General features: G+C 39.5%; 1 protein-coding gene across 6 annotated transcripts in view; it reads left to right on the forward strand.

Moving 5' to 3' along the window:
* ZNF536 (zinc finger protein 536) overlaps window positions 1-25,000 on the forward strand; it is a 326,681-nt gene that overhangs the window by 77,074 nt on the left and 224,607 nt on the right. For all 6 annotated transcript variants that reach the window (XM_004944212.5, XM_040645957.2, XM_004944211.5 and 3 more), the window contains one exon: window positions 20,073-20,193. The gene's annotated coding sequence lies outside the window, so the exon portion shown is untranslated. The remainder of the gene's footprint in view (window positions 1-20,072; window positions 20,194-25,000) is intronic.

Genomic DNA, 25,000 nt, shown 5'->3' on the forward strand with positions numbered 1-25,000 from the left:
TCTAACACCTGGTCATACTGATGACTACCCAGGACTAACAGGTTAATGTGGATCTTCCTTTCAAAACTAGTTCAAACTGAAAAGGAGAAAAAAGGCATACAGTTTGCATATGCATTAATGTTGATGTGCCTTTTTACTTTTTTTTTTTTTAAGTATCAACAAGGACCTTAGCTCTGAACTATAAAATAAAATACATTTTATTTGTGTGAGAAGGTAGTTCTGCTTACGTGAAGTATCATGTGCTGGTGGATTTTGGACATGAGCACAACCATAAGACAAGACATACACGCTAAATGTCTGCTCTAAGTGAGGATTCACACACTACACGATGGAATTTAGATTCTTAAATCTTCAGATGCATAGTAATGTAAGAGTCTCTTAGACATCCAGGTACCTTATTTAGGTGACCGTCCTTGTTAGGTTCAGGTAGGTTCCTATCTACCAGCACTAACACCAGAGCTTGCTTGTGTACAGAACACGTTTTGCATAAAGGAGGGGCCTCAGGATTCAGGAGCTCAGCCAGGTGCCCAGTAGATATTGCAAGACTCAACTCTTACGTGAGTGCATTATTTGAATGTAGACAGAAGTGCTCTATTTCATCAGGACTGTGGCACTCTAGGAAATTCTAGAGTGATCATATATGTAATCCGCTTTGTTTCTGTTCAACATTTGTGAGTCCTGTACATTAGGCAGTTGTGAAATATTTGGAAAACAAATAACTGAAAGTAGTGTTTCACATTTGTATGTTCCCATAAGTGTATTTAACAGTTAATGAAAGCCATGGGACTGAAAGCTGTTGAGGCAGAAATCTTATTCAGAAGAAGACTAGAGCTCTAGTGCTCTCTGACTCATTTCATCCTCCCATATCTCCTTTGGGATTCAACCATTTTTAAAAGGAATTACAGATAGCAGTAGAAGAATAGCTTTGTTGCTGGCTATTCAATCCATGGTGTTTCAACATAGGACACAGATTAATGTAATTTATTGTGTTGACTTTTGTTTTCTGGACATCTGTTCAATACACCCAAGCTCCTTCTCTATAAGGCTCTGAGGAGCCATCAGTTGGTAGCAGTTATAAAACACTGGGCTAGATATTCACTAGTGACTTGGAGGTAAAACTCTTTATGTGTTGGATCTCTAGTGCCCTGAGCCATCCAGTTGTCTGCGTCAAATAACCCCAATGTGCCTTGTGTCAAATATTACTGATGTCACTATTGACATTGTGTCAAAAAATGTCATACCTAATGTCTGTCACTGAAGAATGGTGGTAGAATCAAAATGTGACAAAAAACACTTAGGGACAGATAATGAAAGTACTGTATGTCTTTCTCATTTCCCCTCAAAGGGAACTAAGTAAATTGTGAGTGTCTACTTAAATTTTCATATGCAGCACAAGTAATTGTTTACTTCTAGCCACAGAGGTTATAGATTTAAATTTCCAAAAAATCCTGGTAGATAGGTGACATTACCCCCAGACAAGTTCAAAACTACCCAAGTTAGCAGACATAGCTGGAGCTGGTGTAGAAAAGCTCCATGTGTTCAGCCACGGTAGCAGATAGCCACAAATATACAAATGCAATTTGCTGAAAGATAGTACAAGATTCTGGGCCATGAAAAGTGTAGTGATGAAAGCAGATTTGGTTGCTTTTATTACACTCCTCTGGATATTATTTGGAAGTGCTGTCTCTGAGTCTCTGGCTCACTGAGTCCGAGGTGTGTGTCCTTTGCCTTCAGAAGCAGCATCGTGAAGCTGTGTTGCATTCGGAAGTCTCACGGCTGAGAACCTGCAGTCAGCCTTGGGCAGATGGCTGCAGTAATTCCAAAGCACTCCTTTAAAGTAATAATAATAATGAAAACAATGGATGACTTTGAAGCAGCATTCTACTCTGCTCCTAGAGCAGCTGCCTGCTGTTTTCTCAAGCCGATACCTTGTGCTGCCCTGAGAGCCTCCTGACTTGTGTGAAATAGTGTCAGCTTGTTGTCCGGGCAGTTCGTGTGGTTTGTTAGAGCCCTAAGGTCAAATCTTCTCGAGCAGTAACAAAATGTTAAGAGACAGCACTTGATTTATCCATCAAAAGGCTGACATATCATGAGCTGTTTTAGTTTTGTACAGTTTTTCATGAAGGAGTTGCATTCAGACAGTAAGCATCCTGATGTCTGGGTCAACATACAGAATCAATTACTGCTGAGCAGCTGTACCTCCAGCACACGGCCTACCTGCAGCTATCTGGGAGGCAGTGCTGACAGATCATGGAAATCCCAATACATTGTTCCTCTGAATCCCAAATGCTGGGATCGTTTTGGGGTTCTTAAGCATACAACCAGTTTTTTAAGTTTTGTGAACTTGGAAGCCATGCTAATTTTTTGTTTCTGAAGCATCTTTGCCTAAAACACAACAAACAGAAAAAGAGAGGATGCTCTGAGTATGCTAGTAAAAGCTGGGGTGAAGGAGTAATACAATTCATCAGTAGAAATACTCAGGAAAGTAAAAAAGATGTGAATGCAAAGCATTTGCCTACCTCTGAACTGTACAGTATTTTCAAGTTCAGTGCTGCCAGTATTTCTCAATTAAGTGAAACGGCTCATACTGAAGATTTTGTATATGAGTCACTTACTGTCCTACAGTCAAACTGAGAACTCACTGAAACATGTATTTGCATCTCTGAATTAGTACCTCTGATCTCACTGGCAGGTTGTCTTCAAAAGAGCAGACAAGTATCTTCCAAGGTTTTGCTGGCAACATTGGAGTCTGCATTGTGCCCCTGGAAGGCTCCTTTCCACATGCAGGCTCTCTCTGCCTTCACTGTCTTGGTCCCCTATCCTAAGAGAGATATCCTGTTACAGCTTTCATACCTATGCCATTTTTGAGTTAATAAAAAATATTAGAAGCTTATCCTGACTTAGTCTTGACTTCCAAGGGGCTTAGAAGCACAGGAGATGAAGGAAGATGCCTCTGAAAATCTCTGTTCCAGTCCGAGTCTTGAGATGGGTCTGGAAGGAGAGTTTTCTTTATATTCTGTAGCATTTTCAGACATAAAAATTTCTGTTTCATACAGTGATTGGCCAAGATTGTTCAAGCTGTTCTATTTGAATAAGTAATATATATATTAAGAGACTCTAGAACTCTGACCTGTTGGCATTCACCTATGCTGATGCAACTGTGGGTTAATCCTTGCTCCAATTAAAAGAAAAAGGTCAAGAAAAGACTGAGCAGCAGTAGGAGTAAGTGAGTGAATGTGCTGGACTGGAATAACCGAGGCTGTGCTTAGGACCCTCACTTACGATACTTGAAGCCAAATCCCTGATCTACCTTGCTCAGAGCCAGACCTGAATGTAAGCCTCTCTCATTCAAAGGGAATAACCTTACTTCTAAGGTTTTCTTTATGAAATCCTGGTAATACAGATTTGTTCTGTTCTTTGTAGGGTTTTCTGCTTCTGCTTGCCCTCTAAAGCAAAGGCATGAATTCTGAATTCATATTAATTCTACAAACATTAATCCCCATTAAAAGAGTTAATGGCTGGACTTAGTCTTTGATACAGCCCTTAGCGTGGTAAAGTAATATACTGAAGTTTAATATCCAAACACGGCACGTTTCCTTCCTTTTAAAGTTCTCTTTCTCATATTTAGCAGCTCAGTAATGAGAATACCTGTACAACATTAATACTTTAATAGTATTTACTAACATAAATATTTGCTTTCTAGAAGCAAAGTTACACAAAATTCCTGAACTGCAGTCTAAGCAACTGTTGGAATGTTTGAGGTAAGAAAGCTGACCTTTGGGAAGATCAACATCACAAAAACAGAGTGACCACTGTTTGTAACTTGTGTCCATAGTGAGGGGGCTTGGAATGGCAGGAGGGCAATCAGCGCACACTGTGTCGCTGTGGAACCTCAATGCAAAGTTCATGTCGTTATAATTACATTGATAACAGAAAATATTTTGCATGAATTTCAGCATATCCTTGTACGCTCAAAACAGACAGTTCGCCAAGGTCTTTCTGCAACAGATAAGGGAAAATAAATAGAAAGAGACCTTCATTTATACTAAATGTTAGGAATTGCAAAACCTGTGTGGAAAGGAAGACTCTTGAGTCAGCTTTGTTTCAAATGCTGATGAAGTTATATTAACTGCAGCTTGAAAGCAGAGCAAAAAATGTCTTTGAGAAATCATCTTTTCCACATAAATTCTACTCCTTCTCCCTCAAATTATTAGGTTGCCAGCTATTATCCTCAAGTGTTTGAATTCAACGTGCATCATAAAATACTGTATCCATATATCCATGTTGCTGCAGTTGTTACCCGAGTGACAGTCCTGATATATCGCCAAAGCAGCTTTGATTAGGTGCGTAGAGGACTTTTAAGTGATTGGCACGTGCAAGAGTGAAGTTTGTCTTTCCTCAACTGGAGATGTTTTTCTAACTGTGGACAATATACAAAGTCTTCTAAAGCAGTAAGCCTCCCACAGTTTATTTTTGGGATTGCTGTACGCAGGTGAGTGCAGACATGCGCCTGGGGCAGTCTGGAACAACCAGGTGGTAGAACTTTTCCCAGGGTGAGCTTGTAGTTGAGAATGGAAATAGTCTTTGCTTGGTGATAATGCCACTTCTCTTACTTCAATTATCTGTATTTTAAGGATTTTTTTATTTATTTTTATTTTTTGCAAAGGGTCTTACACTCTCATATTTCTTTCCTTAGCAAAGTAGTCCTACTTAGCTAATTTATTTTTCGGCTTTAAAACATCAGCATTTTATAGATCTGAATTTCACAATGTGAGGATGATTGCTACGTACAATTTGCAAAATTGTGATTAACCAGTCCGTTTCGAGTCAGTTCTCCCTAATTCACAAAAGGCTTCCAAGAATAGTCTGCACAAAATTCAGTGTGCAAATTGTAGGGCAGATTTTTAGAGGGCAGTTTAAAGAATGAAGTCCTAAGGGTTTTATCTATATTTATATCTCTTGTTAAACCAAACTCTTATGTAAATGTTACAATCTGTAAATAACAAGCCGAGCAGCTTTCTTAAAGGAAAAATTGCATCCACGTTTTTTGAGATTTGGCTAAATTATTAACTTACACAATAGACTAATATACAAGTATATTTGGAAGCTACTAATGCTAGTCTGTTTCTTCATCTCTGTTTTATGGATATTTAAAGGTTTAAGAATACATAGACCTTTCATTTTCCAGTAAAAACTGTCTCAAATTGAAAAACACTGCCCTTAGTGATGGCTTGAAAAAATTGAGATAGCTTTTGTATACTTTTACTTTTTATAGCCATTAATGTTGTAGTAAATCTTGTATTATTGTATACAGTCTAGATTATTCTTCATTCTTTTGCCTTTGGACAGGAAAGAAATTACTGGCTTCCATCAGTGTTATTGGCAATCCCCATATTCTGACATCTGTTCCTTTCTAAACATTTTACCAACCTTGATGAAATGTAGTTTAGTGTTAGAAGCTGACTTGAAGAAAAAATTGGATGATAAAAAAATAACATTGATTAAACACCAGAAGTAATTTACCAATGACTATCAATATTTTGATGGCCACAGCAGTTTATTTCAGAAAAGCTTGACATTTTATAGAAATTTTAATCATATTTAATCTTTGAATTAAGCTGAATAAATGATTTCTCATTTTTTAAACAGAAGGATGAGAGACTGATTTTGCTCAATTTTAATCAAACTCTTTGAGCTCTGTTCCTGTGAATGTTTGGGGCATATTTTATAGATACCATATAATGTACATCACTCAAAAAAAAAGTCTTTTTTTTTTTCTTTTAATACACAGTGGTGATGTCATTTGTTGTTTCGCCCTTTGCATGGAGCTGTGGCAGTGGAATGCTAGACCTAGATTTACCTGTGCTGGACCAGGTGCCAGGGTGGGAGGGTCCTGTAGGGCACTTGAAGGACGAACAACAAAGGTGACAATTGCCTGGTAAGTCACCAAGCTCCATTATTAACTGTGCTTCACTAAGGTAAAGCAAAATAATAAATGATGGGTGGAATGACACTTCTACCAATAGGACTTCATAGGACTCCAAAGGCTGGTTATGATTCCGTTATCTTGGAGAGTAACTTGAACTTTGAGGCTTCGGGGTAGTTGCTAGAGATTTGTTTTCTCCATCTTCACATGAAATTTTAATTTGAAGGGAAATTTTCCTAACAGCTCTCCTTTAGAAACTCAGCATTTAGTGTGTAAACAGTTTTCCTTTCATTTCCAAGAAGTCATGAATGGTAGCAGAAACTGAGTGGTCTAGGTTAAAGTGGTGTGTAAGCTGACAGTTTCTGGATTCCAGTACTCTGTGCTAATCATAAAAAATTCACACATTTCAGCCGGAGACCTCTCAGCATGTTTTATAAATTCATCCAAAGATGAATGAATTCTCACGGTTCCTTGCTGAGGATATTTAGTAGAGAAAGTAAACATTATAGACAAAATGTCACTTTTTAGAAGTGCATTGTTTTTCTCAGAGCTGATTTTCTTCCTGGAAATACATTGGCTTCAACTGTGCTCGCGTGTACCCACAAGGTTTGCTGCGTGGTGGTTTGGAGGCAGTGTGGGCAAAGGGGGTGAGCCAAGCTGGGATCCAGGCCTCTCCTGGGGTTCAGAGTTAATGACTGAAAATGGGAGACAGATCCTGACTCGGTCTTCTTCCAACAGATGAAACTCAGTTGTTTTGACACAGCTGTGTTTCACACAAACCTTTGGAATAATAATAATAAAAATCTGCACTTTAATTTCCAGCTTGTAGGGGGAAAAAGAAAAAAAAAGATGGGAGAAGGAAAATTGTCACTCCGTAGTCACATTTATTATCTCTTGTTCAAGTATGGAGAAATGAGGGGAGAGATTGAGCGGCTTTCCCCGGGTGTCACAGAGCTGACAGCAGGAGCCTCCCCAGGACCTGGGAGCCCAGGCTGACCAAGGCAGTGCTCTAATTGGTAGAGGTGTCTGCCCTCCCCTGTCAGACCCACAGTGCCTCATAGCCTCCTCATACCATCTTACAGGCTGCCTTTAACATATGGCTTCAAATCTGTTGGTGTTCACCTGCTCAGATACATGTACAAACTACTAGTAGGAACTACATAAATACCTAACAGATGCACACGTTCACCCTGGGATTAATGCATTCTGGACTCGGACCCGTCAGCATCACACCCCTTCGCAGTCGCATTATATTTTTTCACTTGCTCATGTGGCGTACACCTGTGACATGCTGGCGATGCACTTGCTTGCAGTGAGAGAGCCCCTCAGGTTCAAAGCTATCCTTATACCTTTGTTCCCTTACGGGTGAACCTTTTGAGGTTTTCTCTTAGTGTTCAAAAGGCTTGAGCGTGGCATTACATCTTTAAAACCTATTTTGACCCTCTTTTGAATATGCTGAATATAAAAGCAGAAATAAAGCAAGGAAAACTAGATAAATAGATGCGGGGAAACATCATAAGAAAAAAAAAGCTTGTGAGCTTGCCAATATTACTTCATGCTTTCTGTTGCAAACCTCTATGCTAACAATGGACCACCAACTCGTGCATCTGGGTGTGTGAATTGAAGGTACACTGAATGTGTGGGCTTTCCAAATGTAGCTCAATAACAGGAACACCTGTGCTAAGTAACTTTGCATTGATTTTATGTTGTTGTTATTACTATTTTTTTTATTACAATATTTGCAGTCCTCTTTTAGAACTCCACATAGGGGGGAAAAAAAGGACTTTTCAACTTCATATGCAGAATTCTTGTAAGATTCGATGGAGGTGTTAGAAAATCACTGGGATTTATATGCACTAAACAAATATAGCTTATGGTCATAAATGGAGGAGAGAGTATTCATTTTCTGCATCCAGGTTTGCTAATGTAGGTTGGCTCTGGCTCATCTCCTTGCTGTTCTGTCCTGTTTTGTTTCTTTTAACTGAGCAGTTGATGTTTCAGTAGCCAAAAACAACAACAGAAAGGTTAAGAAAAATACTGGTATTGCAAATGTGAATCTTAAGGTGAATCACTGATGTCAAATCATTGGTATTTGGAAATTCATGGCTGTTTCATGAAATGACATACCAAATCAGAGAGAAAAATCAAGGAAATTCCGTAACTTTAATTCTCATTGCTACAGAAGCACATAGTTATTATTGGTACTAATCTTATTTGGAGTCATACATTAGGTTTAGTGTTATGTGTGATGTTGAATTTCAGGGGGAAAAAACGTTGCCTTTCACTGCCAAGAATTTACTGTAACATTCTGTGCTATGAATCTGAGAACTATAAAGTTGGACATCATAGGTAAAATATAAGCCTGCATTTTGGTCAGCTTGTCAGCGGTGTAAATGAATCCAAGGGTTGCTCACAGGGCCAGCTGACCTTTCGTTCCTTAGTGATACCCAAATGTGAGGCTCTCTTTCATCTAAGCACCTACCAATTTACGTCCATAATTTCTATTAATTCTGCGTCTCTTTCTTACATTGTTGTTACTTGAAATGGAAAATATTGGTTACAATCCAAAGGAAAAATTTATAGCCTGTCACTGTAGCCTTGCGCTATTTTAATACAATAATACAAATGCATTCCCTCTTTGTGATAAGTGTATTTTTCCTTTTACTTTCTCATGTGCTGCTGAGACCCTTTCCAGACTTGCTTTGTCTCTGTGGTACCAGGGATTATAAAAGCTGAAGGAGCCCTCAGGGATATCTGCTGCCCTTTGCAGCAAGGGGAGCGGGCTCCCTTGTTCTGTCCTAGTCAGACTGGGACTGTAGAAGGCAATGGGACTTCTGGTGCTGCCCTGTTAGGTCACCTATGCCCTTGTGATTGTTCTCCAGCACACCCTGTAGGAAGCACGGCATCCGCCAGCCTTGGGGAAAGTACAAACTTTCCCAGGCCAAGTCGTGTTCCTGTGGATGTGCGTGGTGAGAAGGAGCGGGAGCTCGGAGCAGAGAAGCGCTGTGTGGTTGGGAAGGAGACCCACTGGACAGCATTTTCTTTCCAGCAATCAAGGGAAGATGGGAGTCCCGCAGCAGTAATGTGGACTCCTCTAATTACCACTTCCAAGTTATTAGCATCTGGAGCCCTTTTTTCCCTTTCCTATCTAACAATTACAGAGTGGGATAGATTAACGTGCTGCGGAGGCTGTATGGGGGGCTAAGTTTCTCACTGTTGGCATGTGGTAGTCTGCTGAAGTGGATGCTTTCAGCTGAAGCACTGGGTTTTTACCTGCTGTCGAATCCCACACAGTTTTCTTCATAGATAATGATTTGATTACCACCCAAATTATTTATTTACTTCCCTGCCCCCACCAAAGAAAAAGAAGCACATCTTAAAAAACTAAAGAAAACCAGTCAGACACATGTTTTGCACATGAAGAATCACGTCCATTGTAAAATGGGATCCATATGTGTGTTTTGGATGTGAGCATCAATGCTCAGTTTAGCTTTGCCCAAATGCCAGTGTGTGTGCACTGCTGCCTAAAGCTCAGAATTTCCTTGCTAAATCACAGACAAAATTTGAACTCGGGGTTGTGTTAGAGTCATAAGTTCATAGTTTTCTGTTGTTTCTTTCCCCATGTATAGTGTCCTTTGTTTACAACCAAAATCCTCTCTAGATTAAACTTTAAAAAGACTCTGTGATTTAATGGACTTAGGATCAGATTGTAACCTCCAGCCTGAGGAAAGCCTGACTGCAGCACTCAATAGCAATACAGGATTGTTTGCAGTTGTGAAGCAATGACCGCCAAACATTACTTAGAAAAAAAGAGGCTGGGACTAATTTTTGCATGGATTAAATATTCAAATGAACGTTAAAAAAATGAGTAACAATGGATGGTGACATACGCAAAGGGTAAAAGAGAAATTACAACCATTCCAGCAGAGCGTTGCACTTTTTAAAATCCATAAATATCTTTGGAAGAAAACTTCATATAAAGAAGTACGCTGACTTGAAGTTATCTGCCGCATATGTCCTGCAGAAGGTTCTGGACAGATGGAAGGTTGTCCTGCATAAATCTGTTTGCAGTTTTAAAAATTTATACGGATAATTGTTTTTTCAGTTCATCTTCCAAGTTTGGGGCTTGTTTATGCTTATACGTTAATTTTATTCCTTCCTTTCACTTTCCTCCTAAATCGGAACAATCTTGTAACTGTAAGATCAGATCCTTGCCTATCGCTCAGGTACTTCATCCTCCTCTGATAGAGGAAAGCATCTGTGACTCCACTGGCCTCCTGAGGACTGGAAATGCCGTCGCTAGGGCGTCAGTCCCTAGGAAGGGACTGAGGTAGCAGAGGTATGCCATTGCCTTTCTTCCTATGAGGATGCAACTGGAACAGAGGAACAAGCTTTGACTGTCAGGTTAGTTCCCTGTTGAATGCAGGTAAGAAGATGAACTAGCCAGAGAATGGTCCTGAAGCTTGCTCTATTCTACAGCAGTATTTGTTGAGTAATCTGAAGGCTATTTTTGTAGCACAGTGATATTTTGCCATCACATCTCAGTTATTTTCAGAGCAGGAGAAGTGAGGTTCACATTTTAAGTGTGGACTGAGTATCCCTGTGTCTGCACAGAACTTAGATGGTTTGGGGGTGTTAATGGTATATAATATAAATAAAGCAAATATGAAAGCAAGTAATTACTGAAGCAAAACAGAGATGCCTTTGGAGCATTTATTTTCATGATCCTTTTGTCTTATCATCGCAGTCTTGCTCCTGAAAGATAAAGCAAACTGCCTGCTACAAGCACTTCATTATACAGTAACTTTTAAACCTTCCCACTAGAGCTTGATGATCGGTTAATTCATAAGGAAAATGAACTGTTTTTCAAAAGCTGTGTTTTATTTTTTGTTTGTCATTATCTCCACGTAAGTCTTCATCTTTGACTCCTGAGTTAGACACGTGCGCACACCGACTTGCATGAAAAAGATCTGTGACAGCGGTCGCGTTGGCATTTCCATCCCATAGTTGTTCTCTGAGTCAGGCCCTGAGTCCTTGGCAGTTCCAGCAAACCTACAACAGGCTGGTTGGAGTTTACCTGTGGGACTCAGAACTCAGCTCAGGTTTTCGTGCCATAGACAACGATTTTTAAGGCAGGAGGGAAGCACATGTAACTTCTTGTTGTGTTATCTTTTATTAGGGAGCAATTTCTTAAAACATGAGACCCATAAAAATAACAGCATCAGCTGGAGGGCTGGTTTGTATGAGTGTTCTTGTGATTTGTTCCTGCGTCTTCTGAGTGTTCTCATTAAGTTCTGTGGTTTAACAATTGTATTTCTCAGATACCTGAGTGGAGTCTGTTTCACTCTTCTGTCACGTAAGCCATCCTTATAAATGAACAGAGTTGAAGTTTTAGAGAGGAGATGGTTACGCTGATTTTAGCAAGGTGGTGTTGTTTGCAGAAAGTAAGCGTGGGAATAACAACCAGCTTCACTTCCTGCCCAGTGGCCCAAATATGTTATCCATAAATATATTAAGAAGTTTAGAAAGATTTTTCATCTCTACGCTGTGCTTTTAAAATCTTGTCGTGGCTCCATAAGATATCCAAACATCTTATATACCTGAGATTATTGTCTGTGCAGTAACAGTGGATCCCAGGGAGTTTCTTGGGACTCTACACCATTTCAGGACTAGGACTACAAAAGCACTTGAAAATAAGGCTAAGATGTCAACTTTTTGCTTGGCAAAAGATTAGGAAATATTGTGACTCCTCTAGAGCCAGTCTGTGCAGGAACCTCAAGGAGAGAAGGTCCTCCCTCTCCTCTGGATGAGTGCCTTATCTGAGAGGGTGTTGCTCATTCAGCTTACAGATAAATTCACGCTCATTTCTGGAGAAATGTATAAGTCTGTGCTTGCATGAATGCATGTATGAAACCTAGGTTTCATATCTTCATATGGGTGGTGAGTGCCATGCTGTGAACCAACAGGACCTCTCTGTCGGCTCAGAATCCCATGGTACTGCCGTGCAGCCCGGCCCTACTGTGCACCGTCAGAGGACTTTGCCAGCAGAGCAGTGGCTGATAAAGACAGGCAGCAACAGCAGCAGCAGTGCTGGCCTTCTCCACAGCAGGGTACCACAGATGTTTCAGATAACAAAGTGAGCTTCGCTGACAGAACATGTGTGTAATAGATAAAATAATGGGAACCGAAAGAAAAAAAACAGGGCCACTCCAACCCACCCATGTAAAAATGTTTTTTATTTATAACTGAGCAGCTGAATACAAATGTTGTTTGGTTATATAGATATGGAAAAAAAAAGAAATACCAGGCTGATGTGGATGAGAAACTGTGCATGGCTTCTAGTAAAACACTGTGCATTGAAATCTGTTTCTTGTCCCTTGGGTGGGTCCAGATCTTCAGCTGGGGTGAATCAATGCAATTTTAGTTCCTAGCAATTACATGCTTTTCTTTTTTCTCTCTCTCTCTCTCTTTTTTTTTTTTTTAACCTCCTCTAAAGATCCGACTGTGCTGTGGTTGAGGGGAAATCTTGTGGCCAGAGTTTCCTGCAAAACCCTATGGAAAGCTGAGAAGCTTTCTGCCAGAACCAGCTCTGCAGAGCAGTTGCCACCCTGAGTTTGTCAGGGTGGACCTGGAGAAATGGTGATTTGTGGTGGTGGCCCCATCTGCCAGCACAAAAACAAGCAGTTCTTATGTAAGATAATTAGCTGGGAACTGGAACCATACAGCAGAAATCCCTGTTTTTGTGATAGAGGCTTATGATCTACTGTTCAAGTGTCCCAGAGAAGTAAGTCTGACCTAATGTGTGAGGAATCCCTGAGTGATGGAGATTTTAGGGGGCTTTTCTACATCAGTTCTAGCAGTGTGAGCAAGGAGCAGGAATGGGGCATCCTAGAAATTGCCGGGTCACCTAGAAGGGTCTGCTGGTATCTATACTTGGTGCTCCTTTACTGGGGTCCCACATGGCCAGCTGAAAAAGGTCTGGAAAACAACAAGGAACAGGAGGCACGGGCTGGGCTGCCTGCTGTTCCCCCCATGTGCCCATACAGGGTGAGCCAGCACAGGTGCGTGCAGCTCATTGGGCTGCCTTTGGAGAGAGAAATAGGCAATGGGATTCAGCACAGTGGAACAGGAAACTCCTATCAGAGGCTAATAAATGTTTCCTTTTAAAATGGGGAGATGCTTATGTGAGTCCAGATACAAAGGGAAAGTAAGACAGCCCCCAGAGGAATCACCGAGGTAATAAATGTACTTACTAGGGCAGTGTGTGCTGGAGCGAGGCAGAAATGGCCTCAGACCAGATGAAAATTAGAACCTCAAGTGCAAGCTGAGGCAGGCTGGTCAGATGGAATTCAACCCTTTCCTCTGAGACAAGTGTGTATGCTGGTGCCTGCCTGCCTTGATTTCCCAGGACTGGCATGGCCAATGAAGGGAACAACAGTGTATTATTTCTGCCACCTGTCCTGCTTGAAGAAGTAAGACATGAACAGAGAATGTAGTAACCAGCTGAAGAAGGGTTGGGCTCTCTGGACATGTACAGGTGGTTCTGCTTCTACTGCGCTGCGATGGATCAGGGTCTGCTTGGCCATCAGGTTACCGTGGCGCACAGCTTAGCGCCATCGGGTGGCTCACGCTCTTTGGGACTGGCTGTGGGGTGATGGCTGGGGCAGCACTACGCTGCATGTGCTCTTCTATCCTTTATTTTATTCCGAATACAATCACGGGAGTTGTGAGAGGTAAGGGCACACTTATTTACAGTGAAATCAACATGAAATTGGAGACAAATGATGTGTAGTGGCTGTCTCTGAAGCGAAGTTGTGGCTGTATATATGGAGTGGTCACTTCAGCAAAGCTTGTATTTTCACTGGTCCAGTAAAGCAGGGTATGTAAAAGCAGGAGTTGCCTTTTGCATTCTTTAATGGAAGGGAGTAAAATAAATCCTGATTTAAGCATTGTCTTATAATTGAGATCCACATTAAACAGGCCAAGGTCAGAACTCCAGACAGAAAATGCTCATCAAGCTGCCCAATAAGATACCTTTATTCAGCCAAATTGGAAAACTTGTGCGTTACTCAAAAGATCAGAATAGAGTCCTTACTGAGCAAGGTTAGGAGGGATAGAAACAATCGGCTTATATAGAGTATTTTTACTTCATAGGAATGTGGTTCTGATTGCTGAAAATGTATCCCTTGCATGAAGTACAAGTATAATCCTATGCCTACTTTGCCCTTTGAGTAAAAGTATGCTTAATAGCAATTTCAGGGAAAAAAAAAATCTATTTAAAGCCTGTTGAGCAGAATATCCACTTTCAGAGGGAAACTATAAGTGAATAATGTTAATGGAGTTCTGTTTTGTAAAATGCATGGGACAACTAATAGAATCAAGCTACTATAATAGTGGATGATTGAATTACATTTAAGAGAGTACCTAATTTATGACCTTTAAAAATAGTTTTAGAGCTGTCTACTTGATAGGTTTTGTAAACCCGAGACCTCCTTCATACAAAAGTTTTAGGAGTCTCATCTCTCACTTTATATTATGGTCAGAGGACCATTTGTGCTATTGTACGTCAGCAGTTCCATTAAAATATTTAAGTAGGCTAATTACTAAAAGAAAAAAATTGCCCTCTGGAGAAAATTATTGTACCTGTTTATTAGTGTGGGAGAAGTTCTTAATCTGGGAGTAAATTCTGAACAAAAGCAATGAACAATGACCAGACCGAGAGCCTCCTGAGAAAAAGGAATTAAGCCTTGCAAATACTGATTATTGAGTGTTTTTCCTCAAAACAGAAGTGTTTATTTTCTTAAAAACAAAAACTTTTACATACCTTCCATCAATCACTGGCATATTATGTAAAGGAACGTGAAGTTTTACACCCCATTTTCCTCCCAGTTATTTTTACTTTGCTGTAGAACTCTTGATGCAGTATTACCTTGTGCAAAGGAGAGCCCCACATTTGTTGCACACTTTATTAAATTTCTTTGGATTTTATCTCTTTTAAAGAGATGATCACTCTTGCAGTTATTTTATGTTGCATTCTTTGGGAAAGTAAAGAAAATCTGGAAACCCTTCCATGCAGCACTGGGATTTATACACAGGTTCTATGTGCGAATACCCTTCTAAAACTCTGTTAAGTCTTACATCGTTCCTTAAAACATCCTACAATTTTGTTAGCTTTTGTGCTGGAGAGTTATGCCTGCTGTGGTGTCATTCATTGCTCATCTTAAAAGAAGGCAGAGAACAAAGGTGGAATAAGCTGCTAATCTTTTGGATCAGCCAGACGTTATTATTCAGTGGTATATGGGAATTTAAGGCACTGGTCCTTAAGGGTGAGAGGTGCAGGAGAGGGGCTCTGGGGCTGCCAGCAGCAATCACTCCCTTGCAGCATCTTGGTTGTTACAGCGTTGGTGCGTCATGCTGTCTTAAATGTGGCTTTTGCCTGCTGGGTGCAATGGAGCTCTCTGCAGAGCATTGCATTTCCAGAGAGCTACAAATGGAATTGGCAAGTTTAAGAATGCTTTCTTTTTTTTTTTTTTAAAAAAAAATTTGCAGTAATTTAGCAAGAAAGACCCTTACACTTTATAGTTACTGCTTGCCATAGAGAACAGTGCCACAGTTCTGCCTGGATTCCCTTTGAGGTAACCTCAAAATTGAGTGCTGCAGATTTGGGGCAAAAAGGCTGCGCTGCATGTACAATTAATGGGCAGACTGGAAAAAGGCAGTGAGATTTTTGTGGTCAATAATATTTACAGTTCTGGGCTTTATAATGTAAAGTAAAAACTGTATTGTTTTACAGAGAAGCTCCATTATAGGTCAGCCCTCGTCTTAAGCAGCCACTTGAAAGTGCCCCCTTAGAGCCACAGTACAGTTTGCCCTGATCGTTAGTTAAGGCCCATTTCTGCCACGTCTGTGGTGTTTCACAGCTCCATATGGTGGTTGCTTAAGGCTGATTTAAGAGTAAACAAGAAGTACAGGATTTCAGTCCTACAAAGGTATGGCACTGAGTCTACAGAAGCGAAGCAATGCAGAGCGGGAGTATTTGCTTTATTTCACTCTTAATATGTTAGGAATCAAATAGGGAGTCTCACTTCTTGTTCTGTCCCTCTTGCTGGTTATTTATAATACTTTTCTAAGGCAACTTTGTTTGTGATTACTGATGCTCTTCTGAAAAAGCAATTTCTCCACCTCCTGTACTCTCAGTACTTGCCACAGGGAGAGTTTCTGGCTTTGCCCCAGACTGCCTAGAGTCTGGATGCTTCTACAGGGAACATCTCCAGGATGGTGAGGAACATTTTTGAGTGTGTGAGAGAGAACGTCAGGCTAAAGCACCACAACTAATTTATAGTTCTCAGTTCCTGTGAAACTTACCAGTGCTTCCAGTTTCTTCCTCCTGCCCTTATTTGCAGTTATCAGTTATAGAATCTTGACTTAATATTGTTAATTGCATAGTAAACAGAACAATATTGTTTGCCCCAAGACAGATTACCATTTCTCATTACAGAATTCTCATAGACCACAAATCATCGATACCATCTCCACCAGTTATAATAAAGTTTATCTTCAATCTGATAAAAAGCATGTACTGAATAATAACTGTTGCTCTTATTGTAAGTGGTTTGAAAACATGCTTTTTTAAAAGCTGGGTAGCACTGGAGTTACAATTCTGAATTTGGCCTAGCAAAGTGAGGTGAGAGCTGTGGACATAAATGAGATTTCTAAATGCTGCTCTCTGGTACAGTGTGTGGGGTTGCGCTTAATAACGGATGAACCTCTTACTATAGGCAGCCAACTGAAACCACCGGTCCCACTTCTCTTGTGTTTATGTGAGTTGGTACTTGAACCTGTTATTTGGTGTGTTACGCGTTTTCATCTTCAGCTTATTCATGAAGAATTAAAGCGCATTTAGATGGTGGCAGAAAGTTTATCTCCTCAGTTCAAATTGCAGCGACCCTCAGTGGTCTGAAGGTTTCTGGCTCTGTCCCCACGATGAGTAGTTAGACCTGCAAAATGGCAAACACAGAAACTAAGTACTGGCTAAAATCAGGCTGAAAACTGGTCTTGTTTTACTTATCTCCCAAATCCTTTCTACTCCCAGTAGTTCACCACTGCTTACACACACCCACAGACGAAGAAGAAACTATTTCACACAAACCACCAATATCCATAAAGGGAATAATATGGTAGAAATATAGATACAGTAATGCTTTTCAACTATACACAGCGGTGTATTAAGCAAAAATCCTTCAGTAACGAACTTCCAGTTTTCCCCATTGAATTTAGGTACTCTTTAGAAATTCAGCCTTTTAGGCCTAAAAGTTTTTGAGTTATATGTACTAAGATGGGAGCAAGTGCAGCATTACATAAATGTACTTAAGAATAATATCATTCCAGATGTTAGCTTCAGCTGAATTTTGCATCTTCCTACCAATTTTGGTTAAGATCAGGCTCAGCCATGAAGCTCAGCTCTAAATACAAACCTTCTTAATGCCTAGCTCTGCTCTTGACTCAGGGTAGCACTGGTCTGGTGAGAAGTGCTAAAATTTTGAGCCAGTTTTAAAATTCAGGGACTTTATAGGACAACTGAAAATACTGTGCAAGTCCAGCAGGGTTTGGATCTAGGTGCATCAGATTGCGGTTGAATCGGGTCCTAGTTTAATTCTGTGGGGAAAGAAGGATTCAGTAGGATTCTGTCAGAGTTGAACCCCGAACTCATTAAAATATTACAATAAAGTAATTAATGCACATGGCCACTAGACACTCTTAAAATGTAAATTTCACAGCTGTAAGAAATTAAATTTGTTTAAAAATAACAGAAGGCTCAAGTACAAATTATGGAGTAAAAGCCTATAAAATTTCAAACTTGGTTTTAAGGCACAGATTTTTTTTTATTTTTTTTTATTTTTACTAGATCATTTACTTTAGCACTAGCATTAGAAACTCAATTCTTGGTCTGTCTGTCTCTCTGAAGTTGTAGCCAGGCACCGGTGTAGAACTGATGAGCCGGGAATATTGTGGAATTCATTGAATGTTGGTGCGAGTAGTTGGCACAGCTAGGAAAGGAGATCTTTCTCTGTTGACACCAGGTATCAAAAGGGGCTGGGACCACTGCTTTGTCACTACATGAATGTTTTGCTTGAGACATGAAGAACGTGACCAATTTGAGATAAGTCAATGCCACTCCACATCAGAGAGGCTAAGAAAATTAAAACTCTATTCAGGAGTTCACAAGTGATGGAGCCAACTGGGTGTTGCAAGCAATGCTGTGCCTGTCTTCTAAATGGAGAGACCTAATCCTAGATTCTCTGACACTTTCTCACCCGTCAGTATTTACAAACATGGGCCTGGCTATAAAGCAAGAAGAGACTTTGACTAACAAATATCCCACAGCGTATGTCAGTATGTTTACATTTGCAGCAACGTTGAAATACAGGGTTCCACACAAGCTTCTTGGCAAACCAACTTCAGCAGAGTACTTGCTTGGTAGGAGGAAGGAATTTTGATCAGAATATGTTCCAGATGAATCCTGTTGGAGATCTACTACAGAATTTATGCTACGCGCACAACTTTTAAAAAGTTCAGATTATGACCCCTCTGATGTTATTTTAATGCTATTTTATAAATGTAATTATAAATCAAATTCTATTTGAGATCTGAAGCTGACAGTAGTGAGCTGGAACACTCTAAGAGCTGCTTTAAAAATAGCCCCTCTCAAACTTTATTAGTGATTTCAGAAGGAGATGCGCAAGCGGGCTGGCCAGCCTTATCTACACTGGTTCTGTATGAGATAAGGAAACTAGCTAAGTGTCTGCTATATTCTGGTTTCTGAGGCATAACACAGAATTTTTCATCTTTACCTGGGAACGGCATTTCCATAGTCTGGAAACATTGGCTTCTTTGAGCTAAAGCACAAGGCATCAGCTTCCTACTTCCTCCTCTTCATTCTTTCTTTATCGTAACTCATTTCTCTAAAGATCAAGATTACTAAACGCTGGTCAGACACACAAAAAAAGAAAGAAACAAGTAGAAAAAAACAGCTCATGCTATAGTGGGAAACCCAAGCAACCATAGGAAAGAAATGTGCTTAGGGACTGTGGCTGTCATTTTGGTCAATGGAATGCGCTCATCTGAGTGAAGGTATGTATGTACTTGAGAAAGTGGGCTGGAAAAGAGACCAGAAGGACACAACTGAGAGGATATAAGCATTAAGCAGGGTTGAAATGTTCTTTTAAAACATACCTATATAGATTTCGGTGACTGATATATGTATTTCTTAAGTAGATGTAAATGTTTGTATTTCATACACTTGTAACTTGCCTAAAAATTAACTAATCCACAAAGATACTGCATTAGATACTATTTAATTCAATTTTCCTTTTATATAGAGGTAGTTTAAAAAGAACTGGGTAGGCAGATCTGAACAATCAATCCATAACAACTCTTTTAGTTATATGCTGAAGTTCTTTTCTTGTGAATGTGCAAAGCATTTATTCGGTGGTTACTTACAGAACTCTTCAGTCAACAGTACATTTTCAGAATCTTTATTGAGTTGTGGTTTTTTTTGTTTGTTTAGATTATTTGTAAATTTATAGTCATAGCTGGTTACCTAAATCATGTTATTTCTTCTGTTCCCTGATTGCATGAGTTACGTATTTACTTGATTCAATACACAATGTAAATTGTAAGCATTACAGCTGAACATACATCTCAGAGTTTTTGTCTGGTTGCTCAGTTACGTAAATCAGCCAGAAGGAGGGAGGGGATGCACCACACCAGCAACTTACGCAACTAATGCTTCTAAAAATTTAAGGTTATGTATGTGAAAGTATACCTTTTGACCACAATGTGTAGATTACATAAATTAAGTGGTCTTAATTCTATTCCCTGATTAATGGTTGATGCTGCTACATCTACAGAATGAATGTTAAATTCAAACTTCAATTTGAAATTTGAAATCAATGAATATTTAAGCATTCTAGATGTTGACTGTGAAGACGTGCTAATATTGGTACAGCACATATGTTCCAAATTTTGCAGACAGACAAAACCAGAAAATAGTTATGTGTTCCTAATGCTGTTAACTCCAAGTTTTACTTTGACTTGCAGTGTTTATTAGTATTTACTCAGCTCTCTCTTTCGCCTTGTTTTGCAGATGGGGAAACTGAGGCAAAGAGGTTAAAGGGCCTCTTTCAGCCACGGAGTGTGTTGATGTCTGTTCCTGCTCCCTAGACATGTGCACAGACTACTAGACTTCACTGCTCTGGCAGCAGCAGGTAAGATGTTGTACATACAATGTGATTAATTCTTTAATTGACTTAAATATTTCCTGGAAAGGTGAGAGACCCTCAAATATACGCGTGTAAGATCACTGTTTCAATTGAATCCCTGAAAATCACGTGGAACAGATTATTCCCTGTTGCAGGGGTAGAAAAAGCATAGATTCAGTGGTGTGTGCCAACTAATAGCTAAAACGTATCTGTGAATTAAACATACACCCTTTTCCCTGAGAGTAGTTAACAGCTGGCGCTGTGGGACGAGGGCCTTTTCTTTCACCTTCAAATAATGTTCCTTATGGGAAGAATGCCAAATCTCTATGACTTAAGATGCCGTGTTGTTGAGGATGCTGGTGGCAGTGGATATCATGCATGCCAGACTATGTTTAGAATTTGCTCAGAATTGTGTAGGCTGTGTTTATAGTGCAGTTGCTGCAACTCTTGCAGATGTGGTCATTTTAAAAGCTTCACAGTGCAGCAGCGTTGTAGCACGTAATGTTGGATCTCCAATTTCTTAGAAAGCATTTTGGCATATAAAGCATTCAGGAGTTGCAGTTGCCCCAGGCAGTGTGATGTAGACACAGGGATTTTGCTCCACAACACTGAAAGCAAAAACTTCTTCATTGTAGTTAGATTTCACGTGAGTAAGGATGATAGGATTCCATCCAGCGTGAGTAGAGAACCCTGGAAAGAAGGCCATACACACAAGTGGAAAGGGCACTGCTGCAATTCTATGGCAAGGTTGCTGCATTAGTTACTGGGGTATGGATGCTGTCACCCCTTCTCATGATGTGTACGGCCTTTCTTGTAAGGATAATACAGTTTAGTCATGAATTAATCTGGATTCATTTAGGAACTGTTATCAAAGCTGTGTGCCAGATCTCTACTTGGTGCAGGAGTAATGCCAAGGGATAGAGTCAAAATCCTTCTGTGTGCTGACAGGCTGCTTACTTTTCTTACCCACACATGGAGTCGAAGATGGAGAATTTGTAGTCCAGTAAAGAACAAAAAAGATTTTTGCCTTTGAGGAGTTTTCTGCCTCTTCGCCTCAACAGGAATAAAATTCTGCACTAGATGGTAGTTCCATGTGTGTGGGAAGGGGGTAGAGCTTGAACAGTTTGTCTGGCCACAGGTTCCTCAGTGGAAGTGCATTCTCACCAGAGCCTCTCCTGGAATGGTGACTGAGGTCTTAATATCTGATTCAGTGAGGAGACGAATTTGTTTCCCAAGACTGTAATCCCTAAGCAGAAAGTGACAAGATCCCAGAAATAAGGTGGAGCTTGATGAGAAAATCTGATGATAGCTGTCCAATAGGAATGTAGGTTGATTAAGGAAGGAATTACGACGTCTGAAATCCATGTTGTTTCTGGAAAGTTCCCAGATCAATCAACTTCATTAAGTTGCAGCCTCGTTACAGGACATTTCTCATTTACTCTTTCTGCCTATGTGTTTGCAACTCCCAAACTGTTATCACTCTGTAAGTGAGGTTTATTTCGGAAGCTGTATGTACAGTGCAGAAATGTACTCAAATGCTTGTAGCTAAGTGTACTGTACTTTGCTGTACATCAGGTTCTTCAGTTTTTCCTGTATGATGTAAACAGACTTATGATGTAAGCATAACTATTTTCACTTCTAGAAGAATGCAAAGTCTGGCTTGGCACTGAGTAGTTTGGTAGGTTTGTTCTGCTTTGTTTAAATATTTTAATATGCAATTCTGTATTTAAGACAGAATTTTTTGTACCTTCTGTGGCTTTCCCTTCTCTTAGCATTCAGAGTAAAGAATGTCCAGAATTTCAGAATTATTGTTCTCTCATATCTGGGTAAGGATGCATGCAAAGTAAGTCTGTGTATGCTCCCTCCTTTGGTATGCAATCTACAGTCTATATTTAACTCTGCACATACACAGTGCAAAGAATCACAGCATAGCAGCTGTTTGGTGGTGACAACATAGGTATACAGTCACAAAAGAACTTAAGATAATTGCTTAAATGACATCTCCTCCAAAATGCTAATCTTCCTGTGAAGGGTACCCGTTGCAACAGGCAATACCAGCATTTTTATGTTCTGTGTTTTCTGCTGCCATGCACTTAATTCTGTTCAAGCCGTATCGAAGAGACTCGAGAAAAAAAAATCAGCCATTTAAGACTTGCTCTTTGTTTTTTCAATCTGTGACCCCAGCAATCTCTTTAGCAAGCCATGGTTCAGTAAACTGGCACACAGCAGTAGTTCTACAGTGGAAAAATCATAAAACAGATGGAAGCTTTACATTTTTGTTTAGTTTTTAAGAGCAGTTTTTATAACATCGCTTAAAATCATTCTGATGCATCATACTGTTTACACTTAAAGCTTTGTAGCTAAGATGTTTACACTATAGAGAATGTTTTAAGATATTTTATAGTTATGATATTTAGATAATTGGCAAGAAAAAAGATAGTTTGTTGAGATTACAGTGATGTTGGTAACCGTGAAGTAACTTATGAGTCTCAATAAATATGTCCAGTTCGGTGGAAAGTACAAACTCAGTTAAAACAACACAAGAGGGAATATCTTTTTAGTGAAATCATTTCCTTTTCTTAATCAAAAGATGACAGCCACAGCCTTAGAACTCCCATCTGTAACGCACCACTCCACGTATCTGCGTACATAGCTTTTCTCTTTACGATTGATAAAGTTATATCAAACCAATCAATTAATATTCTGCAGAAGTTCAGTCGAGTTATATACAGAAGTTAACAATGTCCACGTTCCGAGAAGAAGTGGAAGTGATCTAAAGTGAATCCCACTCATTTTCTCTTAGTACTCCGTTTAAAGATAAGTACATGTGGCTGTTTTCATGTACAATGTCTTCAGAGCTTAGTTTTGGAACATTAAAAAAAAAAAAAGTCCCCAAAAATGCATTAATCAAAAACAATAACTCTTTTTAACTTTAGTAACTGCTCAGAAGTGAAGTATGAAATAGTCTGTGTGTGGGCCACAAATGTTGGGAATGCAAACATTTCACAATAAACATGTTTAAATGAAAGTACTTGGCTAGATATACTGGAAGATAGTACATGTTGGGTTAATTAATGCATACTCCATAAAAATAAACCTCACTTTAAAGATCTGACCAATAAAAATCATTAGTATATTTGGATCAGATGTGCTGATGGATGATTTTTGTGTATACATTAAAGTTTTGTAAAGCGAACTGTCCTTGAAAAACCTAGAAACAGATTTCAATTTAAAGTCAAAACGACCTATTATGACTACTTTGTGTTCTCCTATAGTGATATGATGAATTATTTCAGTTTTATCTTCTATACTTGCAATTGATTTACTATTGATAGCTTTAAATTTATCATTTTAAATGCACGAATCGCAGCTACATAGCAAGAAACTGTTCAGTTTCACAGAAATTGTTTGCCTGTAGAATGCACTATCTGATTGTAGGCATAATCAAATTACTGTACCACATTACTTTTCTTCAAAAAACTTCCTGATCTAAATTGAATCATTTTAGTACATGAATAAAATTTTACTTTTAAAAAAATAATCATCTGAGGGAGGTCATACGTATACATATAAATATGTGAACTGGCTTTGCACTGTATTGTGCTGTTGATCGTTAGAGTGAAGCAAATGTTGCCAGTCTTTCATCTTGAAGAGTGTCTTTCTCCAAACTGCTCTCGTTAAAGGCTAGGTGGTGATCAGTGCTTGACAGATGTCAGAACACAACACAGCTAATATACTGAGTCTGTAGATGCTCGGTAGGAATGCTCGTTCTGCACCCCTTGGCCTAGGAGTCTGTATTTGAGTAGAGTAGAATCACGTAGAGAACAGTCTCTAGGTAAATTCTAAGAATGAGGTGGATGTATTTTACTTTAGTGCCTTATCCAAAAATACATAACTCTCAAAAGCAAACATACTATCAACAGGACAAATTTTCAATTTGCAGTCAAAATACAAGCAAAAACCTTCCCCCACGGTTCCCTGCAGCAAATGTTTGGTTAATTTTAACAGCAGCAGTAGGTATAAGAGCATTTGTGCCTAAGAATCCTTGTATCTCTGTGGTCATATTGACTTTGTTGAAGATCTGTTGTTGTAACTTTATCAGGTCTATTCTGTTGAATTTACAAAGTCGCTACTCTTGCATATGAGAATAACCTTTGCTCAAAAATCTTCATCCAACATTATCCTTCACTATACAAAGTTTTAGGCATTCTGTGTTTTAACTCATGCATTAGTTACCTAGTTTCCTGTCAGCACTATAGAGGACTTAGAGCTGAGGTGATAATCCTGTGTTCAAATAGGGTAGGATGCTGTGGGAACTGGGTAGTACGTTAGATGGCTGCAGAAGTACAATAGTCAAGTCTGATGCTGCTAATGGTGGGGAGTGAAAATGGCTGCCTGGTGTGTAGTAGATAAGTATGGAAGAGGTCTGCAAATGTGCTAGCAGACAAAGACAAGAAAGCTTGGATGGGGCACAGCTGAACAGGGAAGAACTGGAAAGAGACAGGCAGTTGAGAGGTCCTGGTATTGGCAGGAAACATGATCTGCACAGCTGTATCCGTAGCTAACTTAAAACTGACATGACTTTCTTCAGATGGTGATATATATCAAACTCCTCTTTAAAGAGGGAATAAATGTTTTACCAAAATGAAAAACAAAAAGGTTTAAAGCTGTTAAAAAAAAAAAAAACTTCAAAAAACCAAACCAAAACTAAAACACTATTTTAAATGCAGTGACTATACATGCTTAGGAATGTAGTTCTAGTAAGGGAGCTACTACTCATGGAGGTAAAGAGTAGGCAAAAGGCTGCAGTTTG

The sequence above is a fragment of the Gallus gallus genome, chromosome 11 (assembly GCF_016699485.2).
Source record: "Gallus gallus isolate bGalGal1 chromosome 11, bGalGal1.mat.broiler.GRCg7b, whole genome shotgun sequence".
Classification (NCBI taxonomy): Eukaryota; Metazoa; Chordata; class Aves; order Galliformes; family Phasianidae; genus Gallus; species Gallus gallus.